This window comes from Barbus barbus, assembly GCF_936440315.1.
Source record: "Barbus barbus genome assembly, chromosome: 23".
NCBI lineage: Eukaryota > Metazoa > Chordata > Actinopteri > Cypriniformes > Cyprinidae > Barbus > Barbus barbus.
The window spans coordinates 12507543-12529760 of NC_136751.1; the positions used below are offsets into that span (position 1 = coordinate 12507543).

Consider the following 22218-nt stretch of genomic DNA (forward strand, 5'->3'; position numbering starts at 1 on the left):
ATGGAGCCACTGGTTGCACTGCTACACATGGTAATAGCCATCATGACCTTCTCTAATGCAAACAAAACTGTTTGTACTCTGCGAGGGGAGCCTGTACACCCTGAGCTATGGAAAGATGGGGATATTATAATTGGAGGGGTTTTCTCTTTCCATAGCAGCTGTGAAGTCAGGCAACTGACATATTCCATTATGCCACTTCCACTGAAGTGCATGAGGTAAGTAAAAGCAGATAAATAGTATAAGATTTTGTAAATACAAGTGCTACGTTAAATGACTTATTCAGTTTAATTTGAGTTAACATTTTTTGCCTATTTTTTTTAACAAGTCTTAATTTTAGAGACTTCCAGTATGAACAATCCATGCTCTTCGCAATAGAGGAAATTAATAACAGTTCCACTTTGCTACCTGGGGTCTCATTAGATTACAAGATCTATGACGTGCGTATCAGTGGCTGTTGGGGTTCGAGCAGCTATGGCCCTTGCAAATGGGTATGAGAAAATGTCTGTTGAAGGGCCCTGCACAAAGCAAGCTGAAGTGCAAGCCATTATTGGGGACACAACTTCTTTAGCGTGCATGTCGATATCAAAGGGTATTGGACCATTTAAGTCAAGTCAAGCTGAGCTTTATTGTCATTCCGCTACATGTGGGGACATACAGTGGAATGAAATGTCGTGCCTCGCAGGACCACGGTGCTACATAAATACAGACATACAACAATGAAGTAAAAAAAAAACACTATAAACCTATACACAACTAACCTACCGACAGATTTTAACTATAAGTATACTATATATCAATATTTACCCTATACAAGCTAAAAAAAAATAAAAGATAAAAAATACAAACTATATGAATACTTCACATAAATACTGTACATGTGCAAAGATAAACATTTTGAGTCAAGCAGCTGGTTGGAAAACAGTGCAGGATGATTTGTAGTGCATGAGCATGTAAACATGCATATATCGCTGAGTCTTTTGTGGGATTGTGTACACGCAGCAGTGTGTGTAAAGTGTCTAGTCCACATAGAGGAGAGCGTGTTACTACAGGTGGTTTGTACAGGCCCACTCACCTGTGTGTAGCACACTTCGAATTGCACAAAAAAGTTCCATACGGTTTTGTCTTTGGTGTGGGGGTGGTCCATGTTTCAGGGGGTAGGGGTTTGCATGGGGTTTCAGAGGTGGTTTGAGTTCACGGCTCTCACAGCCTGGGGGAAAAAGCTGTTGAGCAGTCTGGCGGAGCGGGCTCTGATGCTCCGGTACCGTCTTCCTGATTGTAGGAGCTGGAAGAGACTGTGGGAGGGATGGGTGGAGTCCTTCACAATGCTGTTGGTTTTGCTGGAGCATCGTGTAAGGAAAATGTCCAGGATGGAGGGGAGAGGGGCACCGATGATCTTTGCAGCTATGTTCACTGTCCGCTGGAGGGTCTTGCAGTCAGCAGCACTGCAGTTCCCGTACCACACAGTGATGCAGCTGGTCAGCACACTCTCAATGGTGCCCCTGTAGAATGTGGTGAGGATGGGTGGAGTGAGACTTGCTCTTTTCAGCCGGCAGAGAAAGTGTAGGCGCTGTTGTGTCTTTTTGGAGAGTGACATGGTGTTGGTGGTCCAGGTGAGATCCTCTGTGATGTTCACCCCCAGGAATTTAGTGCTGCTGACTCTCTCCACAGTCGAGCTGTCGATGGTCAGTGGGGGGTGTTCAACGGAGTTTCTCCTGAAGTCCATCACAACCTCCTTTGTCTTCCCCACATTGAGGGACAGATTGTTTGTGCCACACCATTCAGCCAGCTGTGCCACTTCCTCTCTGTAGTGCGTTTCATCATTGTTGCTGATGAGACCTACCACTGTTGTGTCATCAGCAAACTTGATGTGATTGGAGCTGAACTTGGCAGAGCAGTCGTGGGTCAGCAGTGTGAAGAGCAGCGGGCTGAGAGCACAGCCTTGTGGGGCACCTGTACTCAGTGTGGTAGTGCTCGAGGTGATGTGGCCGACACGGACTGACTGAGGTCTTCCGGTTAGAAAGTCCAGGATCCAATTACAAAGGGAATTTTTAAGGCCCAGCAGGTTTAGTTTATTTATGAGCTGTTGTGGGATTATTGTGTTGAATGCCGAGCTGAAGTCAATGAACAGCATTCTAACATAGGAGTCTTTATTTTCTAGGTGGGTAAGAGCCAGGTGGAAAAAATTGCATCATCCGTAGAGCGGTTTGGACGGTATGCAAACTGGAGCGGGTCGAGTGTGTTGGGGAGGCTGGTTTTGATGTTGTGCATGACTAACCTCTCAAAGTACTTCATCATGATTGGAGTCAGTGCTATGGGACGGTAGTTATTTAGACAGGACACAGGTGATTTCTTTGGTACCGGTAAGATTGTTGTGGATTTGAGACATGTGGGGACGACTGCCTCGCTCAGCGAGGTGTTGAAGATATATGTAAGCACATCTGTCAGCTGTGCAGCACAGTCTCTCAGAACACGGCCAGATATGTTGTCAGGACCCGCAGCCTTGCGTGGGTTAATTCTAGATAGGGTCTTCCTTACGTCAGCTGGAGACAGACAGAGCGCCTGGTCGTTGGGAGGTGTGGGCAGTTTTTGTGCAGGTCAAATTCAAATTCAAATTCAAATTTTATTTGTCACATACATATACATACATAGTACGACATGTAGTGAAATGTATTGTACGACTGTCCAACAAAATTAAGAAAAACCTCAAGTTTACAAAAATACAAGTAGAAAAAGTACAGTAAACATATATACAGAAATAAACTAGCAATAAAATAAAATAAAAAATAGATATGAGAATAAAAATAGATATGAAGAATAAAAATAGAATATGATTCTAAATAGATTCTATAAAAAGTAAAGTGTATGTCAGTGATAAAGTGTCCGTGTGCTTTGCAGTGCAGTAAAGTGTATAAGTGAGTAAAAGGAATACTAAAGACAAAAGACAAATGGTATGCAAGTCCCACTCATTTATCCTTTCGTAACCTTCTACAAATTAGTGCAGATTGTATTTGAAAGTGTGCAAAGTGAAAGTGTGGGGTGATGTGCTTAGAGTGGAGAGTGGTTAAGACTCCGAATGGCCTGCGGGAAGAAGCTCCTCCTCATTCTCTCTGTGTTCGCCTTCATGGAACGGAAGCGTCTCCCTGAACGCAGCAGAGAAAAGAGTCCATTGTTGGGATGGCTGAGGTCCTTCACTATCTTCCTGGCCCTGGTCAGGCACCGCTTGCTGTAGATCTCCTGCAGGTCAGGGAGCTCGGTGTGAATGGTACGTTCCGCTGAACGCACCACCCTCTGGAGGGCTCGTCTGTCCTGCATAGTGCAGTTCCCGAACCAGGAAGTGATGCTGCCCGTCAGGACGCTCTCGATGGTGCAGGTGTAAAAAGTCTTAAGCACCCGAGAGGGAAGTCTAAAGTCCCTTAAGCGTCTCAGATGGTACAGACGCTGCCTGGCCTTCTTCACCAGGGTGCTGGTATGACAGGACCAAGTCAAGTCCTGCGTGATGTGAACACCCAGGTATCTGAAGCTGTCCACTCTCTCCACTGGAGTCTCCACATGGTGTGTCAATCTGAATTTCAAACCGTGAATAAAAGTGGTTGAGTTCATCGGGGAGGGATGTATCATCATCACAGGCCTGTGGCAGTGGCTTGTGGTCAGTGATGGTCTGAATGAGTGATTTACTTGTGAGTTAGCGGTAATTTTACACTTTGGAGACGAAAAGATGACATTAAAAGACATAAAAGCACCGTCTTTGGAACCCGGAGTAGCCGCTGCATCTGACCACGCTGCCATCTTGGATCTTGCAATAGTTCAAGCTTCCATTGGTATGATTTTATATGTTACAATTTATCACAATATAGTGTTTTAAAATTATATGAAAATTTTAAATTGCAATTTGTTTTAAATAAATACTAGATGCTGCTGAATACAATTAATGTAATTTTACTGGATGTTATGTCAAAAGATATTGCTAATCTATATATTAATATCTTAGATCAACCACTATGCCACCTGTGAATGCCTTGGTGACAAAGTCAAATACCCTTCATTTCTTCGAACTATTGCAAGTGATCACTATCTGAGTAGAGCACTGGCAGAACTGGTTAGACACTTTGGCTGGACCTGGGTGGGAGAATTAAGAACGGATGATGATTATGGTAATAATGGATTGGCCACTTTTACTAAGGTGGCTGAACAGATGGGTATCTGTTTGGGTATCCCGTTTATCAGAACCTACACTGAAGATAAAGTAATAAGGATAATAGAGCAGATTAAAAGCTTAACCCTACTTCATGTGGTCTCATTATGTGGTCTCCAGAGGGAAAGAAGATCATCTTGGTGGAGTTGACGGTACCGTGGGAGGAGGGCTGTGAGGAAGCTGCAGAGAGGAAAAAAGGCAAATACCAACAACTTGTCCAAGACTGCCGGGACAAGGGGTGGACAACATGGCTGATGACGGTAGAAGTCGGATGTCGAGGATTCCCAGCTCAATCTGTGTGGAATCTATTGACAAAGGTTGGACTGAGAGGCCACTTGAGGAAAGCTGCCGTCCGTAGGCTGGGAGAAGCGTCAGAGAGAGCCTCCTGTTGGCTCTGGCACAAGAGAGAGGGTATAAGCTGGAAGCCTGGAGGAGAGGGGCAGTGACCTGGCCAGTCACTGCTGACCCGCCAACTGGAGGGTGTTGTGGTTAAGGGTCGAAACACCCAGAGAAGGTTGGGGACCACCTGACGACCTCTCTTCCAGGCCAAGGCTTCATCCATTAGAGATGGGTGTATGGTAGCATCGCAGATGTATTGTACAACTGTGATTGTGGGATTTCTTGCTCATTGTGACTTGGTGGTTCTGCTGCATAAATTTGTTGAACACAATATTACTGGATACCAGTGGGTAGGCACCGAGGCCTGGATATCTGCTTAAGTCATTGCCAGTATGTATAAGCACCACATTCTACAAGGAGCAATTGGTCTGGCTATACCCAAAACACAAGTGACAGGTCTGCAAGAATTCATTCTAGATATAAAACCACTGAAGTCTTCAGGAGGTGATATTTTTACTGAGTTCTGGGAAGCCCTGTTTCAGTGTAAATATTCAACTAAGAATGATTCCCTGTCCACAACTCTATGTACAGGCAATGAGGAGCTGTCTCAAGTGCAAAATGTATTTACAGACATGTCACTAATGCCCATCTTCAGCAATGTTTATAAAGGATTTTATAAAGTTGTTGGTGCATTTATAACAATACTAATTGCAGTCATATTTTTCAGATATAAAAATACCCCAATAGTGAAAGCCAACAACTCAAAATTAAGCTTCCTGCTCCTGTTTTCACTGATGTTGTGTTTTCTCTGTTCACTTACTTTTATTGGTCGGCCCACTGAGTGGTCCTGTATGTTACGTCACACAGCATTTGGCATCACTTTTGTCCTCTGTATATCCTGTGTTCTGGGAAAAACAACAGTGGTTTTAATGGCTTTCAGGGATATACTTCCAGGAAGTAACGTCATGAAATGGTTTGGGCCTCCTCAACAAAGGCTCAGTGTTTTTGCATTTACTCTAATACAAGTGCTTATTTGTGTGCTTTGGTTAACAATATCTCGTCCATTTCCATTTAAAAATGTTAAATACTTCAGAGAAAAGATAATACTAGAGTGTAATGTGGGATTAATAAAATAACAAAATAATATTTTGTGCTGTTTGGATTGCTTTCATACCAGCTTATGTTAGTTCTCCTGTAAAATTCACAGTGGCAGTGGAGATATTTGCCATTTTAGCTTCCACGTATAAAATGTTATTTTGCATATTTATTGCTAAATGTTATATCATTTTATTGAAACCAGACAAGAACTCTAAAAAACATTTGATGGGTAAATTACCCCCAAGAGCCCTGTGAGTGTAAAATATTAAAATATAATTATTGTGTAGATGAAAATAAAACGTAATATACCCTGTTACTTTTACCATCCTGTACTTGTATCACCCTTTTTTAAGTTATGTTGATCATGATGGCACTTTTCTTATTGAACAGTGTATGTTGAGCCATTACATAATAAAACTAACAACATCTGTGTTTTGCCTAATACAGTTAGACAACATAAATGGTGAATCCTTTATTATTTGTTTCATTCACTTACTATGGTGGCCGAGACTTTTATCAACATGTATCCTGTCCAACTAGAGGACCAAACACACTGGATCATTGCTACACTCAGTTCAAGGATGCCTACAAAGCCCGCTCACTACCGGCTTTTGGCAAATCGGACCATGCCGCCATCTTTCTAACACCGAGATACAAACAAAGGCTCGTTCAGGAACCTCCTGTGCAGAGAATAGTGACGCGCTGGTCCTCCCACTCAGAGACTATGCTGCAGGCGGCGCTTGATGACGTCGACTGGGACATGTTCCGGGCGAGTTCTTCTGACGTCAGCGAGTTCACGGATGTAGCATTAAGCTTCGTAAACACGCTAACCGAGCAAGCTACAGAAACAATAACGATAAGGACATTCTCCAATCAGAAACCGTGGGTGGACAGAACAATCCGTGCTGCGGTTAACACACGCACCGCCGCTTACAATGAGGCTCTTCTGTCTGGGAATACGGGCGAGTACAAAGCATCGTGCTATGCTCTCCGACGCGCAGTAAGAGCCGCCAAACACAGATACAGAGAGAGAATCTCATTTCCAGCTCAACGACTCTCGACGGATGTGGCAGGGACTGAGGACCATCTGTGACTTCGGAAACAAATCCTCCGCGGAGGTGAGAGCAGATCCGTTGCTGGCCGACGAGTTAAACATCTTCTACGGCCACTTCGATGGCAACGGCGGCGGCGCATTTCTGCCGACCAGCGCGTCTGGAAGCAACAGGCAGAGCAGCGATGATCCTGTAATCACCGTGTCGGAGGATGAGGTTCGGAGGGCGCTAAAGAAAGTGAACGTCAGGAAAGCAGCCGGACCTGATGGGATAACCGGCCGTGTTCTGAGGTCCTGCGCCGATCAGCTCGCTGGTTTGTTCACTTCTATCTTTAATGAGTCCCTTGCTACCGCCGTGGTTCCCACCTCATTCAAAAAATCCATCATTATCCCTGTGCCAAAGAACAATAAACCCTCTTGCCTGAATGACTATCGCCCAGTTGCCCTCACATCTATAGTCATGAAGGTTTTTGAGAGACTTGTAAAGAGCCACATTTGCTCCTCCATCCCTGATACTCTGGACCCTCTTCAGTTTGCCTATCGCCCAAACAGATCCACGGACGATGCCATCTCTCACGTCCTCCACTCTTCCCTCACACACTTGGATAGCAACAATGGAAATTATGTAAGGCTGCTATTCATTGACTATAGCTCAGCTTTCAACACTATAGTCCCCATCAAGCTGGCATCTAAACTCACAGACCTCGGCCTAAACTCCTCACTCTGTGACTGGATTCAAGACTTCCTCACCGGCAGACCTCAAGTGGTGAAAGTTGGCCAGTTCACCTCAAACTCCATCACTCTGAACATAGGAGCCCCACAGGGCTGTGTCCTGAGTCCCCTGCTCTACTCTCTCTACACGCATGACTGCGTGTCCTCTCACAGCTCCACATCTATTGTCAAATTCGCTGATGATACTGTGGTTCTGGGCCTCATCTCCAACAACGATGAGACCGCATACTTGGACGAGGTAGAGAGACTCACATCATGGTGCCAGGACAACTGTCTCTCTCTGAATGTGAGCAAAACTAAAGAGCTGATCATGGACTTCAGGAAGAGACAGCAGCAGCCCTACACTCCTCTTATGATCAGTGGGACCCCTGTGGAGAGGGTGAGCAGCTTCAAGTACCTCGGTGTAAACATCTCCGAGAACCTGACTTGGACTACACACATCCAAACACAGGTAAAGAAAGCCAGGCAAAGACTGTACCATCTGCGACAGCTGAGGAAATTCAGGGTCTCACCAGCAATCCTGAAAACTTTCTATTCAGGGACCATAGAAAGTGTATTGACTCAGTGCATCTCAGTGTGGTATGGAAACAGCTCCAATCAGGACTGCAAAGCACTACAGAGAGTTGTGCGCTTAGCTGAGCGCATCTCAGGGTCTGCTCTCCCCTCTCTGCAGGACATCTACCTCAAACACTGCAAAAATAGAGCTGTCAAAATATTCAAGGACTCAAATCACCCTGGTAACCAGCTATTCACTTTGCTTCCATCTGGTAAGCGCTTCCGTAGCCTGATGGCAAAAACTGAGAGACTTAGGAGGAGCTTCTTCCCCCAGGCCATCAGGCTCCTAAACTCTAACTCTGTGTCATAACATCACTTGACTCCATGTAAATATCACCATATCAATAAGCTATTCACAATTTTTCTCTACCTCATATTGCTGCTATTATATACCCTGTACAACTTTTTTGCACATTATTTTGCACATTCCTCTTAGTACTATTTAAGTCAACAACATACTGACCTGCACATTTATATTTATATTTTTTATCTATCTTTTTATTTTATTCTTTTATTTTATTTTATTTTTTTATTTTTTTCTACTTTTCTTCTCTTAATATTTGTATACTTTATAATTGCACTGTCCTTGGAGCGGACCTGACCTACATTTCACTGCTGGTTATACTCTGTATAATTGTGTATGTGACAAATAAAACTCTTGAATCTTGAATCTTGAGAGGGCTCAACGATGAAATGAAAATACAAAGTAAATATTTTTTTTCAAGCAGCACTGTATGTATGTGTGTGTGTGTGTGTGTATATACACAGGGAAGTCGTGGCCTAATGGTTAGAGAGTCGGACTCGTAATCCAAAGGTTGCGGGTTCGAGTCCCGGGCCGGCAGGGATTGTAGGTGGGGGGAGTGAATGTCCAGCGCTCTCTCCACCCTCAATACCATGACTGAGGTGCCCTTGAGCAAGGCACCGAACCCCCAACTACTCCCCGGGCGCCGCAGCATAAAAATGGCTGCTCCGGGTGTGTGTTCACTGCTGTGTGTGTGTGCACATTGGATGGGTTAAATGCAGAGCACGAATTCCGAGTATGGGACAGTATGTCACTTCACTTCACTTTATATACACACATATATAGGGCTGTCGATTTAACACTTTAATCTAATTAACCCTCTATGGTCAATCAATTTCTACTTATTTCCGTGTTAATCTGAATATATATATATATATATATATATATATATATATATATATATATATACGGTATCTCACAGAAGTGAGTACACCCCTCACATTTTTGTAAGTATTTTATTATATATTTTCATGTGACAACACTGAAGAAATGACACTTTGCTACAATGTAAAGTAGTGAGTGTTCATCTTGTATAACAGTGTAAATTTGCTGTCCCCTCAAAATAACTCAACACACAGCCATTAATGTCTAAACCGCTGGCCACAAAAGTGAGTACACCCCTAAGTGAAAATGTCCAAATTGGGTCCAATTAGCCATTTTCTCTCCCCGGTGTCATGTGACTTATTCGTGTTACAAGGTCTCAGGTGTGAATGGGGAGCAGGTGTTAAATTTGGTGTTATCGCTCTCACTCTCTCATACTGGTCACTGGAAGTTCAACATGGCACCTCCATGGCAAAGAACTCTCTGAGGATCTGAAAAAAATAATTGTTGCTCTACATAAAGATGGCATAGGCTATAAGAAGATTGCCAAGACCATGAAACTGTGCTGCAGCACGGTGGCCAAGACCATACAGCGGTTTAACAGGACAGGTTCCACTCAGAACAGGCCTCGCCATGGTCGACCACAGAAGTTGAGTCAAAGTGCTCATCGTCATATCCATAGGTTGTGTTTGGGAAATAAACATATGAGTGCTGCCAGCATTGCTGCAGAGATTGAAGGGGTGGGGGGTCAGCCTGTCAGTGCTCAGACCATATGACGTAAACTGCATCAAATTGGTCTGCATGTCATCCCAGAAGGAAGCCTCTTCTAAAGATGATGCACAAGAAAGCCCACAAACAGTTTGCTGAAGACAAGCAGACTAAGGACATGGATTACTGGAAGCATGTCCTGTGGTCTGATGAGACCAAGATAAACTTATTTGGTTCAGATGGTGTCAAGCGTGTGTGGCGGCAACCAGTTGAAGAGTACAAAGACAAATGTGTCTTGCCTACAGTCAAGCATGGTGATGGGAGTGTCATGGTCTGGGGCTGCATGAGTGCTGCCGGCACTGGGGAAATTCATTGAGGGAACCATGAATGCCAACATGTAATGTGACATACTGAAGCAGAGACTGGGCCGCAGGGCAGTATTCCAACATGATAACGACCCCAAACACACCTTCAAGACAACCACTGCCTTACTAAAGAAGCTGAGGGTAAATGTTATGGACTGGCTAAGCATGTCTCCAGACCTAAACCCTATTGAGCATCTGGGGGGTCTCTAACATCCACCAGCATCGTGATGTCGTCATGGAGGAGTGGATGAGGACTGGTGAACTCCATGCCCAAGAGGGTTAAGGCAGTGCTGGAAAATAATGGTGGTCACACAAAATACTGAGACTTTGGGCCCAATTTGGACATTTGCACTTAGGGGTGTACTCAATTTTGTGGCCAGCGGTTTAGACATTAATGGCTGTGTGTTGAGTTATTTTGAGGGGACAGCAAATTTACACTGTTATACAAGCTGTACACTCACTACTTTACATTGTAGCAAAGTGTCATTTCTTCAGTGTTGTCACATGAAAAGATATAATAAAATATTTACAAAAATTTGAGGGGTGTACTCACTTCTGTGAGATACTGTGTATATATACATATACATATACAGTCATTGCCAAACATATCGGCACCCTTGGTAAATATCAAAGAAGGCCGTGAAAATTAATCTGCATTGTTAATCCGTTAATGAGTATCTCTGAAGTATATTCCCATTCATATTCACAATGTTGAGCACTCCAGGGTGATAATGAACATGAAATTATCCAGCCATGGCTTCCTGTTTCACAGAAATATAAATGGGAGGGAAAACAAAGCCCAAATTCCTTTAATCATCCACAGGGGTGGACTGGGGCCAAAAAGTGGCCCTGGACTTTTTGGCACAGAGCGGCCCACCAAACCCGGTCCGCAACACACCATAAATGACTGGCATAATTCTTTACATTATAATTTGTCTTTCCTGGTGTATATGGCAAATAGTAAATACATTTTAAGAATTTTTACAAGGGACAGTTAATATCACTAAAGTTAAATACCAATATTATCAGTCCATATGACACAATGCTCTGGTATCGTCTAGAAGACTTGAATGTGCAGAATGCGGACTGTTTTTATAGTGCCTTTCTATTGGTCATATACAGTATTTGTCCTTTGCAGGAGCTTGACATCTATAATTTTAAGGAATAGAGCTCCAATTGTGGAAAAGAGTAAACTAATTATTTTGATAATGAAAAATACAGTAAACAGTACTGTGAAATATATAATGTTACAATTTAAAATAGATGTCTTTTATGAGAATAAATAGTAAAATAATTTATTTCTGTGATCAAAGCTGAATTTTCAGCATCATTACTCCAGTCTTCAGTGCCACATGATCTTCAGAAATCATTCTAATATGCTGATTTGCTGCTCTAGAAACATTTCTGATTATTATCAGTGTTGAAAACAGTTGTGCTGCCGAATATTTTTTTTGTGGAAAATGTGATTCCATTCAGTCTTGTAAGATTAAAAAAATATGTATTTTTCTTCAACAAGGTTGCATTAAATTGATTTACAAAGTACTTATATTTCAAATAAATGCTGTTTTTTTAACTGAGAACATTAATACAATGATTGGTTATTGGTATTTTATTATTCCAATAATAAAAAACTGTCAGGGTTCTGTCGTGTGTGTCATGTGTTCCTGCCCCTGGTGTCCATATTTGGTTTGTTTCCTGTCCTTGTTTCATGTGACTTATTAGTTCATTCTGTTCAGGTGTGTTTGTCTCATTAGCGTGTGTATTTAAGTTCCTGCCTGTTGAATTTTGTGCGTTCTGGTCTACTCGTTACTCCCCGGTGTTCCTGTTGATGTCTGCCTTGCCTTGTCCTGCCCTGCTGTCATGATTAAAGTATGTTATTTGAGTTTATATCCTCGTCTGCGTGTTCCTGGTTCCTTCCTCGTGTGTGCACCGTGACAAAAACATTAAGAATTGATCACAAATAATAACTGATAATAATTAAGCAGCAACTTAAGCAGCATTAAAATGATTTCTGAAGGGACACTGACGACTGGAGTAATGATACTGAAAATTCAGGAATAAATAATATTTTAAAATATCCTAAATAGAAAAACACTATTTTAAGTGTAATATTTCATAATATTGTTTTTACTGTATTTTTTATCTAACAAATGAAATATTCTTTCAAATAAATAAATAATCATTGCAAACTTTTAACCATATAAAATAATGCATGTGTGAATTAATAAGCAAATTATATGTTTATTAGGTCTATAATATAAATCAATTTCCAATGCACAGCACTCGAAATCAAAAGTCTTCAGATTTACAATGTTTAAGAATAAGATTGAGAGTGATTTTTATAGATTTTTAAACATTTTCTGAGACACATGAAATCACGGAAGAAAGCCTGTATAGAGATATACATTAGCTCTTATCTCATGTCTGCTGATAACTGCTATGTTATGTAGGCTACATTGTGATGAATAACGTAATGGCATTAAAATCTGAGAAATTTGAAAAGGCCAGTTTGCATTCATGAAAATTATTGTCTTTCGTTTAACTTTTTTTTTTTTTTTCGTAAACGGTTGGCAAATATTGCTGAATTGTCTCATCATGTTTAGCTGCTTACATCTTACCTCAGCTCTCATTCAAGTCGCATGCAGCTCAGCGTCTGTGGACAGTAAATCCCGCCTTCTACACTTTGATTGGCTATTTCAAACATTTTGACATTGACTAGCGCTTTTGAGCTGCAGCACTGAGCCAGAGCACACTAAATTAATTAGAATTTTTGAATAAAGTAGGCTCCGTGGGCCATTAGTCTGGGCCGATGGAAGGATACGTACATTTACTACAATTCATTTTTTATATATTACGCAAAGGGCCGGCCCACATTGTACAGCAGCGGCCCACTGGGAAAACTCCCAGTGCTCCAGATGGCCAGTCCGCCACTGATCATCCATCACAATGAGAAAAACCAAAGAATATATTTCTGATGTGCAGCAAAAGATAATTGAGCTTCACAAATTAGTGAAGTGGCTTTAAGAAATGTGCTAGAGCAGTGAAAATTCCCATTTCCACAATCAGGGCAATAATTAAGAATTTACAATCAACATAAAATGTTACGAAACTGCCTGGAAGTGAACTGCCTATATCGTCCTAATGCACGCTGAGCAAGAGAGATTGAGTGGCTAAAGACTCTCCAAGGACCAGAGCTGGAGAATTGCAGAAAATAGTCTCGGGGTGAATTTTAAAAATACATCACCACATGTTGTTTGTAGTTCATCCAAAAACAAACTCCAGTATATTTCAGTTATCAGACACGACTGAAACTTCAAATGGGACTGGCTTCTATGGTCAGATGAAACTAAAAAATTAGCTTTTTAGCAGCAAACACTCAAGATGGGTTTGGTGAACACAGGGATAAAAAGTATGCCATGTGTACAATTAAATATACTGCTGTATTTTTGATGTTGTGGGCCTACATTTCTGCTGGAGGTCCTGGACATCTTGTTTAGACACATGGCATCATGGATTCTATTAAATACCAACAGATAAAAAATCAATAAGTGACTGACTCTGTTAGAAATCTTACGGGAGTCACGGTGCACACTCTAGGAGGATACAGGAACACGCAGACAAGGATGTAAACTCAAATAACTGTCTTTAATGATTCCAATCAAGGCAAGGCAGGGCAAGACAAGACAACGCCAGAGGTGTCAAGTAACAAAGTACAAATACTTCGTTAACTTACTTAAGTACAAATTTTGGGTATCTATACTTTACTGGAGTAATTATTTTTCAGCCGACTTTTTACTTCTACTCCTTACATTTTCACGCAATTATCTGTACGTTCTACTCCTTACATTTTAAAAATAGCCTCGTTACTCCTATTTCATTTCGGCTCGTTTTCATTCCGGCTTGTCATCGTCATGGGCGTTGCTAGGCCATTTTTAGGGGGGCTTTAGCACCCCTAAATTTCCCCCTAAAAATCTTGCGATTTTTTTTTTTTTTTTTTTTTTTTTTTAAAGAACCCTTTAAATTTCAAACGGCAGCAGACTTTGGCTCCTCCCCATCTTTCTGCGCGTTCTTCAATCCACAGACTGCGGTGGCGCAGAGGAGAGGACAAGGTGTGTGTTTATCGATAGATTGTTATAATATCTACATCTGTGCAGTTCTTTGTCTTAAATACAGTTTACAAAAAGTCATGGGAGAGCAATCGGTTTCCAATCTTCTGTAAAGTTTTCGCTGCATTCACCACTCATCACACCACAGCTGTTTCCTTCAGCGAAAGCCCTTAACACATTATACGCATACTTTATAAAACGATCACGTTATTGCTATTTTCATTTGAAAATTTAGCTTTCAATATAGAACTTAATATTACAGTGCATGTGGCATTAACTGCCATACAGTTATGCATAGAAGTGATTAAAGACAGTGACAGACAGCACTCAGTCAGTGCACTCATTTTAATTGCATATCAGAGTGATTGACAGAGATTGAAACATTGTGTGTCCTTCTCACAGACTGCTTCAGTTTTGCTGTTTTTTTTTTTTTGTTTTTTTTTACTTTTAAAAGTTAATCACAGCACCCACATAGTTTAATCCATTGTCCAGCCTTATAGCTGTGTTGTTTATATTGCTAATATGGATAGTCAGTGTAAGTTTAAAGTGATATGATGTTTTATGTTTACAATTTTCTGTTTGTACTTGAGCATAGAAAAAGATTTGTACTAGTAATGCAAACAGTAACATTTTTGGTTTGTACAGTAAACAGGTGTGTGTGTGTGTGTGTGTGTGTGAGAGAGAGAGATCAGGTAGACTTGTATTTGGCTTGTACTCGGATGTTATACCCATCTATGCAATACAGTGGAATACTGCAATAAGTTTAGTATACCATCCTACCCTATTAATAATTTTTTTTGTAAATATTTATTTATTTTTTATTTTTATACCATCATTGGGGGCTGAGCCCCCCTAAAATGACAATCCTAGCATCGCCCTTGCTCATCGCTCAAAAAAATAAATAAAATAAAAACCTATCCAGATAAATCGCGCCATCCGGATAGAGTGAATTGTGGTTGGATGAGAATATAAACCTATACCATTCCGACACCCTATTGGTTTGTACGCGATCCATCGCACCTGCACATGACACAAATCACGTCACACTCAAAAAAGATTATTTCTTAAAAGTTATTATTTCTCCACTACTGGCTCATTTATTAAACGGGTGCTTTCTCTTCGTCCGTTGCCCTCACAGATTCCTGCAGCTAAGCTTGGATGTACATTTACATTCCAATAAAGGTTATTGATGACATGCCTCTGAAGTTTGACTTTTTGCACCATTACAATACTTACAGGCAACTAGTCATCATATCTTCCGCTCCATGAAACACGTTAATGCTCAGTAGTACACATATATGTTTTTTTTAATGTATTTGCATTGTACTAAAATGCGTTCATTTTCATTGGGCACATATCCGGCTGAAACAGGTAGCCTAGTGCATCCCACATTTTTCAACATTAACATTTTAATATAACATTATAGTCATTATGGCCTTTAGAAAAATGTTTTTTTGAGGAGGTGGGGTAGTGCACAATAGGCCCCTGTGCCGCGGCCTAAGCTTTTGTCCTTAATGGCATTTTTTTTTTCCTTCCATTACTTTTACTTTTATACTTTAAGTAGTTTTGAAACCAGTACTTTTACACTTTTACTTGAATAAAAAACTTGAGTTGATACTTCAACTTCTACAGAAGTATTTTTAAACCCTAGTATCTATACTTCTACTTGAGTAATGAATGTGAATACTTTTGACACCACTGGACAAGGCTGACACAGACAGGAACACCGGGGAGTAACGAGTAGACCAGACAACACGAAACTGATCAGGCAGGAACTAAAATACACAAGCTAATTACACAAACAAAGCTGGACAAGAATTAACTAATAATCACATTAAACAAGAAAAGGAAACAAACCAAATATGGATACAAGAGGCGGGAACACATGACAGAGGACTGACAACGGGCTGTTGAATTCAAAAATTCAAAAGAAAAATAATGCACTTTTTTCTCTTTTTTTTGCATTTTTTTCGAATTCAACACCCCGTCATCAATTATTCCTTACATACATACTTGCATACATATAAATCAACATATATATATATATATATATATATGTGTGTATATATGTGTGTGTGTGTGCGCGTTCTTGTGATGACAGATGAGGACATAAATTTGTATAATGACACAGGTATGACAGGTATTACAAGATGAAGGTGACTTATGAGGACATTGCCCCATGTCCCCACTTTTCAAAATGCTTATAAATCATAAAGGTTTTTTTTTGGAAAGTAGAAATGCACAGTCTCCGATGAGGGCTACGTTTAGGTGTAGGGCAATAGCACATACAGTTTGTACAGTATAAAAACCATTATGCCTATGGGATGTCCCGACTTTTTACAAAAACAAACATGTTTGTTTGTGTGTGTGTACTTGTTTATACTACATTGTGGTTTAGGGTTGGGTTAAGGGATAGAAAATATTGTTTGGTCAGTATAAAAGTAATAGAATTGTATGGAAAGCCCCCACAATTCACAGAAACAAAGATTTTAATTTTCCCCCGAATGCTGTTTTCCTCTGTAATGAAACATGTAAATGGTTCAATATGCTAATCCCATAGGGCATTTTAAGGTCTGATAAAATTCTGCACTGTTCCAGTTCTGTCTCAGAGGTTCCTGTCCTTCATACGTACTACTGGCATGGCAAAGAGCACTGTGTCACTGCTGCTACTGCTGGTGGTGGTGCATGGTGTCTTTGTACCAGCTTCAGCACAACTCTGCAGTCTGCTTGGTCACTCTGCCTTTCCTGTACTTTCTGCAGAAAGAGACATCAACATTGGAGCAATTTTCTCAATTCACAGAAGTGCTCTGCTAAAGATGCATCCTTTCACTTCCAAACCAGAGCCAACAACATGCGTAAGGTCTGTATGATATTATTAAAAAAAGAACGTGATTGATACATCTTTGCAGTTTTACAAGACTGATGATTTAATTTCACAGGTTAAACTTGCGTGAATTTAAATTTGCTCAGACATTTATTTTTGCCATTGAGGAGATAAATAACAGCACACAGCTGTTGCCCGGTGTTTCTTTGGGTTATAAAATATATGATGCCTGTAACTCTATAGCTTTGGCTATCCACACGGGCATGGCTTTGATGAATGGCTATGAAAAGATTTTGAGTGATATATCCTGCTCTCGATCACCAGCTGTCCAGGCCATTGTTGGAGAGTCAACATCCTCTCCTACCATAGCTTTGGCTACTGTGGTTGGGCCATTCAACATACCTGTTGTAAGAACTCTTACTTATACTGATTAAGCTTGGCAACAAGTGTAAATATAAAATAAGTGTTAATATATAAGTCAGTGTTTTAAATTGGTTAGATTCTAGCAGTGTGTGTACACAAAATGTTAACTGCATAATGATGATTTATAGTGCATTAACAAGCATCTAAAAATTATACGGTTAATGTACTTTGCTTCTTTATATTGCAGATCAGTCATTTTGCCACATGTGCATGTCTGAGTAACAGGAAAAGATATCCATCGTTCTTTAGAACAATACCCAGTGATTATTACCAAAGCAGAGCGCTGGCTCAGCTTGTCAAGTATTTTGGCTGGACCTGGGTTGGGGCGGTCAGGAGTCGCAGTGACTATGGTAATAATGGGATAGCAGCATTTGAAGAGGCTGCAAAACAAGAAGGGATTTGCATTGAATACTCAGAGGCTGTATTAAGAACTGATCCACAAGAACAGTTTTTGAAGACACTGGAAGTGATAAAAAAGGGCACAGCCAGGGTGGTGGTAGCTTTTATCTCGTTTGGAGATTTTGTCCCCCTTGTGAAAGTAATTGCAGAACAAAACATCACAGGGCTGCAGTGGGTTGGCAGTGAATCCTGGATAACATCTCGAAATCTTGCAGAAACCAAGGAATACAGTTTCCTTTCTGGAGCTGTGGGCTTTGCTGTAGTAAATGCCAAGCTTCTGGGTCTGCGAGAGTTCCTAGTGAATGTGAATCCTAATCAAGAACTAAAAAATGAACTTTTAAAAGAGTTCTGGGAAACATCTTTTCAGTGCTCTTTCAGAACCAGAGATAGTGTTGCCTGCACTGGCTCAGAGAAACTGGCAGAGCTGCAAAATGAATATACTGATGTATCTGAGCTACGAATAGAACATAAAGCTTACACTGCAGTGTATGCTATTGCACACACACTGCATAATGCTTTAAAAGACTTTAAATCCTCCACCAACAACAGCAAAGGAGAGCTGCCCACACCAAAAAAGGTAAGAGCATAAAAAATAAGAGTAAAAAAATAATATTAAAATGAATGATGTTTCTGGCCTTTCCTTTCAGTTATTGCAGTATATGAGAGATGTGAGCTTCACTATGAAAACAGGTGAGAATATATTTTTCGATGCAAGTGGTGATCCAGTGGCAAGATATGACCTGGTGAACTGGCAGCCTGCTGAGGATGGAAGTTTGATGTTTAAGCATGTTGGTGTCTATGATAGCTCACTGCCTTTAGAACAACGTCTTCAAGTCAATCAGGAACACATACTCTGGGCAGGAAAGACTGGACAGGTATATCAATACTGTAATTATTTAATGAAAACAAACAATTAACTTAACAATTCAAACCATTATTTGGGCAAATTATTAAAACAACTTTTGGTTACACTATTTTGATAGTCCACTTTAGACATTCTACTAACTATAAGTAACTTTGTAACTACATGTCAACTAATTCTCTTTAATTTGGAACTACATGTCTACTAACTCTCAAATTAGACTGTTATAATTATAAGTTGACATATACTTGCAACGTTTCTAATAGTCTATGTTGTATACCCATCAAAATAAAGTGTTAGAAGATATTAAGCAGACAGTCTACTAATACTCTAATGACTGCTAGTTGACATGTAGTTGCAAAGTTACTTACTGTTAGGTGAATGTCTGAAGTGGACTATCGAAAAAAAAAGTGTTACCCAACTTTTTGCTATAGTTGCCTGTGTCCGTGTGCAGTGAAAGCTGCCCCCCTGGAACTAGAAAGACTGTGCAAAAAGGTCGGCCTGTCTGCTGTTATGACTGTATTCCATGTGCAGAAGGAGAAATCAGTAATGGCACAGGTAAATTAGCACATGCTGGTTAAAAGTATAATACAGTGGTGCATAATACTGTCCATTGGTCATGTAACTTCATGATGCATTTTCCATTTAAACAATATTTTCTTGAAATTCCTTCACAGATTCTAATGACTGCTTTCCTTGTGATTTGGAGTACTGGTCGAATGAAAGCAAAGACAGATGTGTATTAAAAGTCGTTGAATTCCTTTCCTATACAGAAATCATGGGAATGGTGCTTTGCATTTTCTCTATTATTGGGGTGTTATTAACAGCAATGGTATCTTTTCTGTTTTATCTTCATAAAGAAACACCTATTGTCAGAGCCAACAACTCAGAGCTGAGCTTTCTTTTGCTCTTCTCACTCTCGCTGTGTTTTCTCTGTTCACTAACGTTCATTGGAAAGCCCACTGAATGGTCCTGTATGTTGCGTCACACAGCATTTGGGATTACTTTTGTCCTTTGTATCTCCTGTGTTCTCGGGAAAACATTAGTAGTCTTAATGGCCTTCAGAGCTACACTTCCAGGAAGTGATGTCATGAAATGGCTTGGGCCTGCACAGCAACGACTCAGTGTTGTTTCCTTAACGTTAATACAGGTGACTGTATGTGTGCTTTGGTTAACAATATCCCCTCCTTTCCCATATTTGAATTTGAGCTATTATAGAGAAAAGATAATTCTAGAATGTAATGTCGGTTCAGCTTTTGGCTTCTGGGCTGTTTTGGGTTATACTGGCCTGCTATCAATCGTATGTTTTGTTTTAGCTTTTCTTGCTCGGAAACTCCCTGATAACTTCAATGAAGCCAAGTTCATCACATTCAGTATGCTCATATTCTGTGCTGTCTGGCTCACATTTATCCCAGCTTATGTCAGTTCTCCTGGAAAATTTACTGTAGCTGTGGAGATATTTGCCATTTCAGTTTCAAGTTTTGGTTTACTATTTTGCATATTTGCCCCAAAATGTTACATAATTTTGCTAAAACCAGAGAAAAACACAAAGAAACAAATGATGGGTAAATCTTAATCTACAGCTCTTTGAAACCATGGTTAATCATATTAACTGATGAAAGGCCTACATAGCCAGCTGTATCAAATGCATTTCTCCCACAGGCTGTGGCAGGCTCTGCAGTGTAGGCCCGGTCAGCACTAGACACAGTGGACTCTCAGTGACCATCTCCATCACAGCCATACTCTGGACCTGCATTATGTACTTTCTAATAAGAAATGATATTGACTTTTTGCAATTAACAACAAATGGAAGTTACTTTTTAATGGCTTGAATTTATTTCTTTAGTTTTCTGCATTTTTGTTTTAACAGGAAACAATATAGTCATACATCAATTTAAAAGTTTATTACCTTTATTTATTTATATAGTGCGGTGCCCGGGAGGGGCCATCTTCGGTTCACCTAGTTTTGTCGTGGCAACGACATAATATTAAGTCGTGGGAATGTTATATTTTGTGGCCACAAGATATTAACTTGTGGGAATGTCATATTAACTTAATATTAAGTCATGGGAACATGATATTATGTCGTGGTCACAACTTCTTATGTTGAGGGAACAACATATTTTTGTCATGGCCATGAGTTTAATGTGTAAACAAACCTACATGACCATAGCAACCCGGGATTATCAGGGATTCAATAATATTTTATTTTGAATTAAGAAACTATTATACTAATTATTATAGAAATTATTACATAATTAAATTATTATATTGACCATAGGCTACCGGACTGTCGGCAATTGCACGCGATGTTACCAGCATTCGAATTATCACAAACAGACTAAATGTTACCATAAAAATAAAAGTCAAAAGTCCATAAAATAAAACAGACCTACAAGAAAACATTTTTATCCATCCCACAGTCTTGCTAGCTGTGTGTGTCCATTAACTGATCGTCTTTTCCGTAATATATGTATATTATTATTGTTTTTATATTCGTTTTTTTCCCTTCATTTCGATCTCTTTACATAATGTTCTGACCAGTTTTGTAAATAAGCCTACTGTAAATGTTCAACATAAAGCTTTGATTATGCTGACTAGAATTTACAGCCTATTGGAAATGCAGTTTAAAGGTTGAATTTAACATATAGTTCTTTTTTTTCCTGCAAATTAATCATTATTAATATTATAGCCTACTGCCTAGTGTTTCATTGAGGAATGAATCATTCACGTAGTTTCATTTGTAAATGAAAACACAACACACTAATTTATCATCACGCACTGGCATAAATAGCCTACAATCATAAAGTATTGGCATAATTGTCAGCGTTTGCAGTATTTGCAAAATATATGGTAGCAAATAACAATTATACAGAATGTTAATTGCATAAAGCGATACACAAATTGAAAGGGGAAATAATAACATATTATATATTAAATAAATATAAAAAATATAGCCCTAACACGTTAATATAACCTAATAACAAATATTAAATGAAATGTTAATAAAAATGTTTCATCCATATCTGATTGATCCTGGGTTGCTATGGTCACGTAGGTTTGTTTACTTACGCATTAAACTCATGGCCACAAGAAAAATATGTTGTTCCTTCAACATAAGAAGTCGTGGCCAAGAGAACTGGATGCTGTTCCTTCAACATAGCATCTCAAGGCACGACATAATATCACGTTCCCACAAATTTTTATCATGTTCCCACGACTTAATATGTCGTGGCCATGACAAAACTAAGTGAACCGAACACGGCCTCTCCCGGGCACCGTAATATAGGACTTTATAGAATGCAGATTGTTTTAAAGCAGTTTTACAATAATTAATAAGTTAAGCATTTAGCTCATGCATATGTTATTAATTTATATGAGCAGGTTAAACATTGAGCCTCATTACATATGCCAATATCAAATACATACTAATGTAATGCA

General features: G+C 40.0%; 2 pseudogenes across 2 annotated transcripts in view; one reads left to right on the forward strand and one right to left on the reverse strand.

The window, feature by feature from the left end:
• On the forward strand, positions 1-20353 carry LOC306842619 (vomeronasal type-2 receptor 1-like; annotated as a pseudogene). Its single transcript has 10 exons — positions 1-215; positions 326-615; positions 3989-4270; positions 4783-5218; positions 16868-17129; positions 17209-17500; positions 17704-18492; positions 18563-18790; positions 19212-19335; positions 19455-20353. The product of its transcript is annotated as a vomeronasal type-2 receptor 1-like (transcript).
• Positions 1-22218, reverse strand: part of LOC306842993 (extracellular calcium-sensing receptor-like) — a 189408-nt pseudogene that overhangs the window by 136739 nt on the left and 30451 nt on the right. The window lies entirely within an intron of this gene.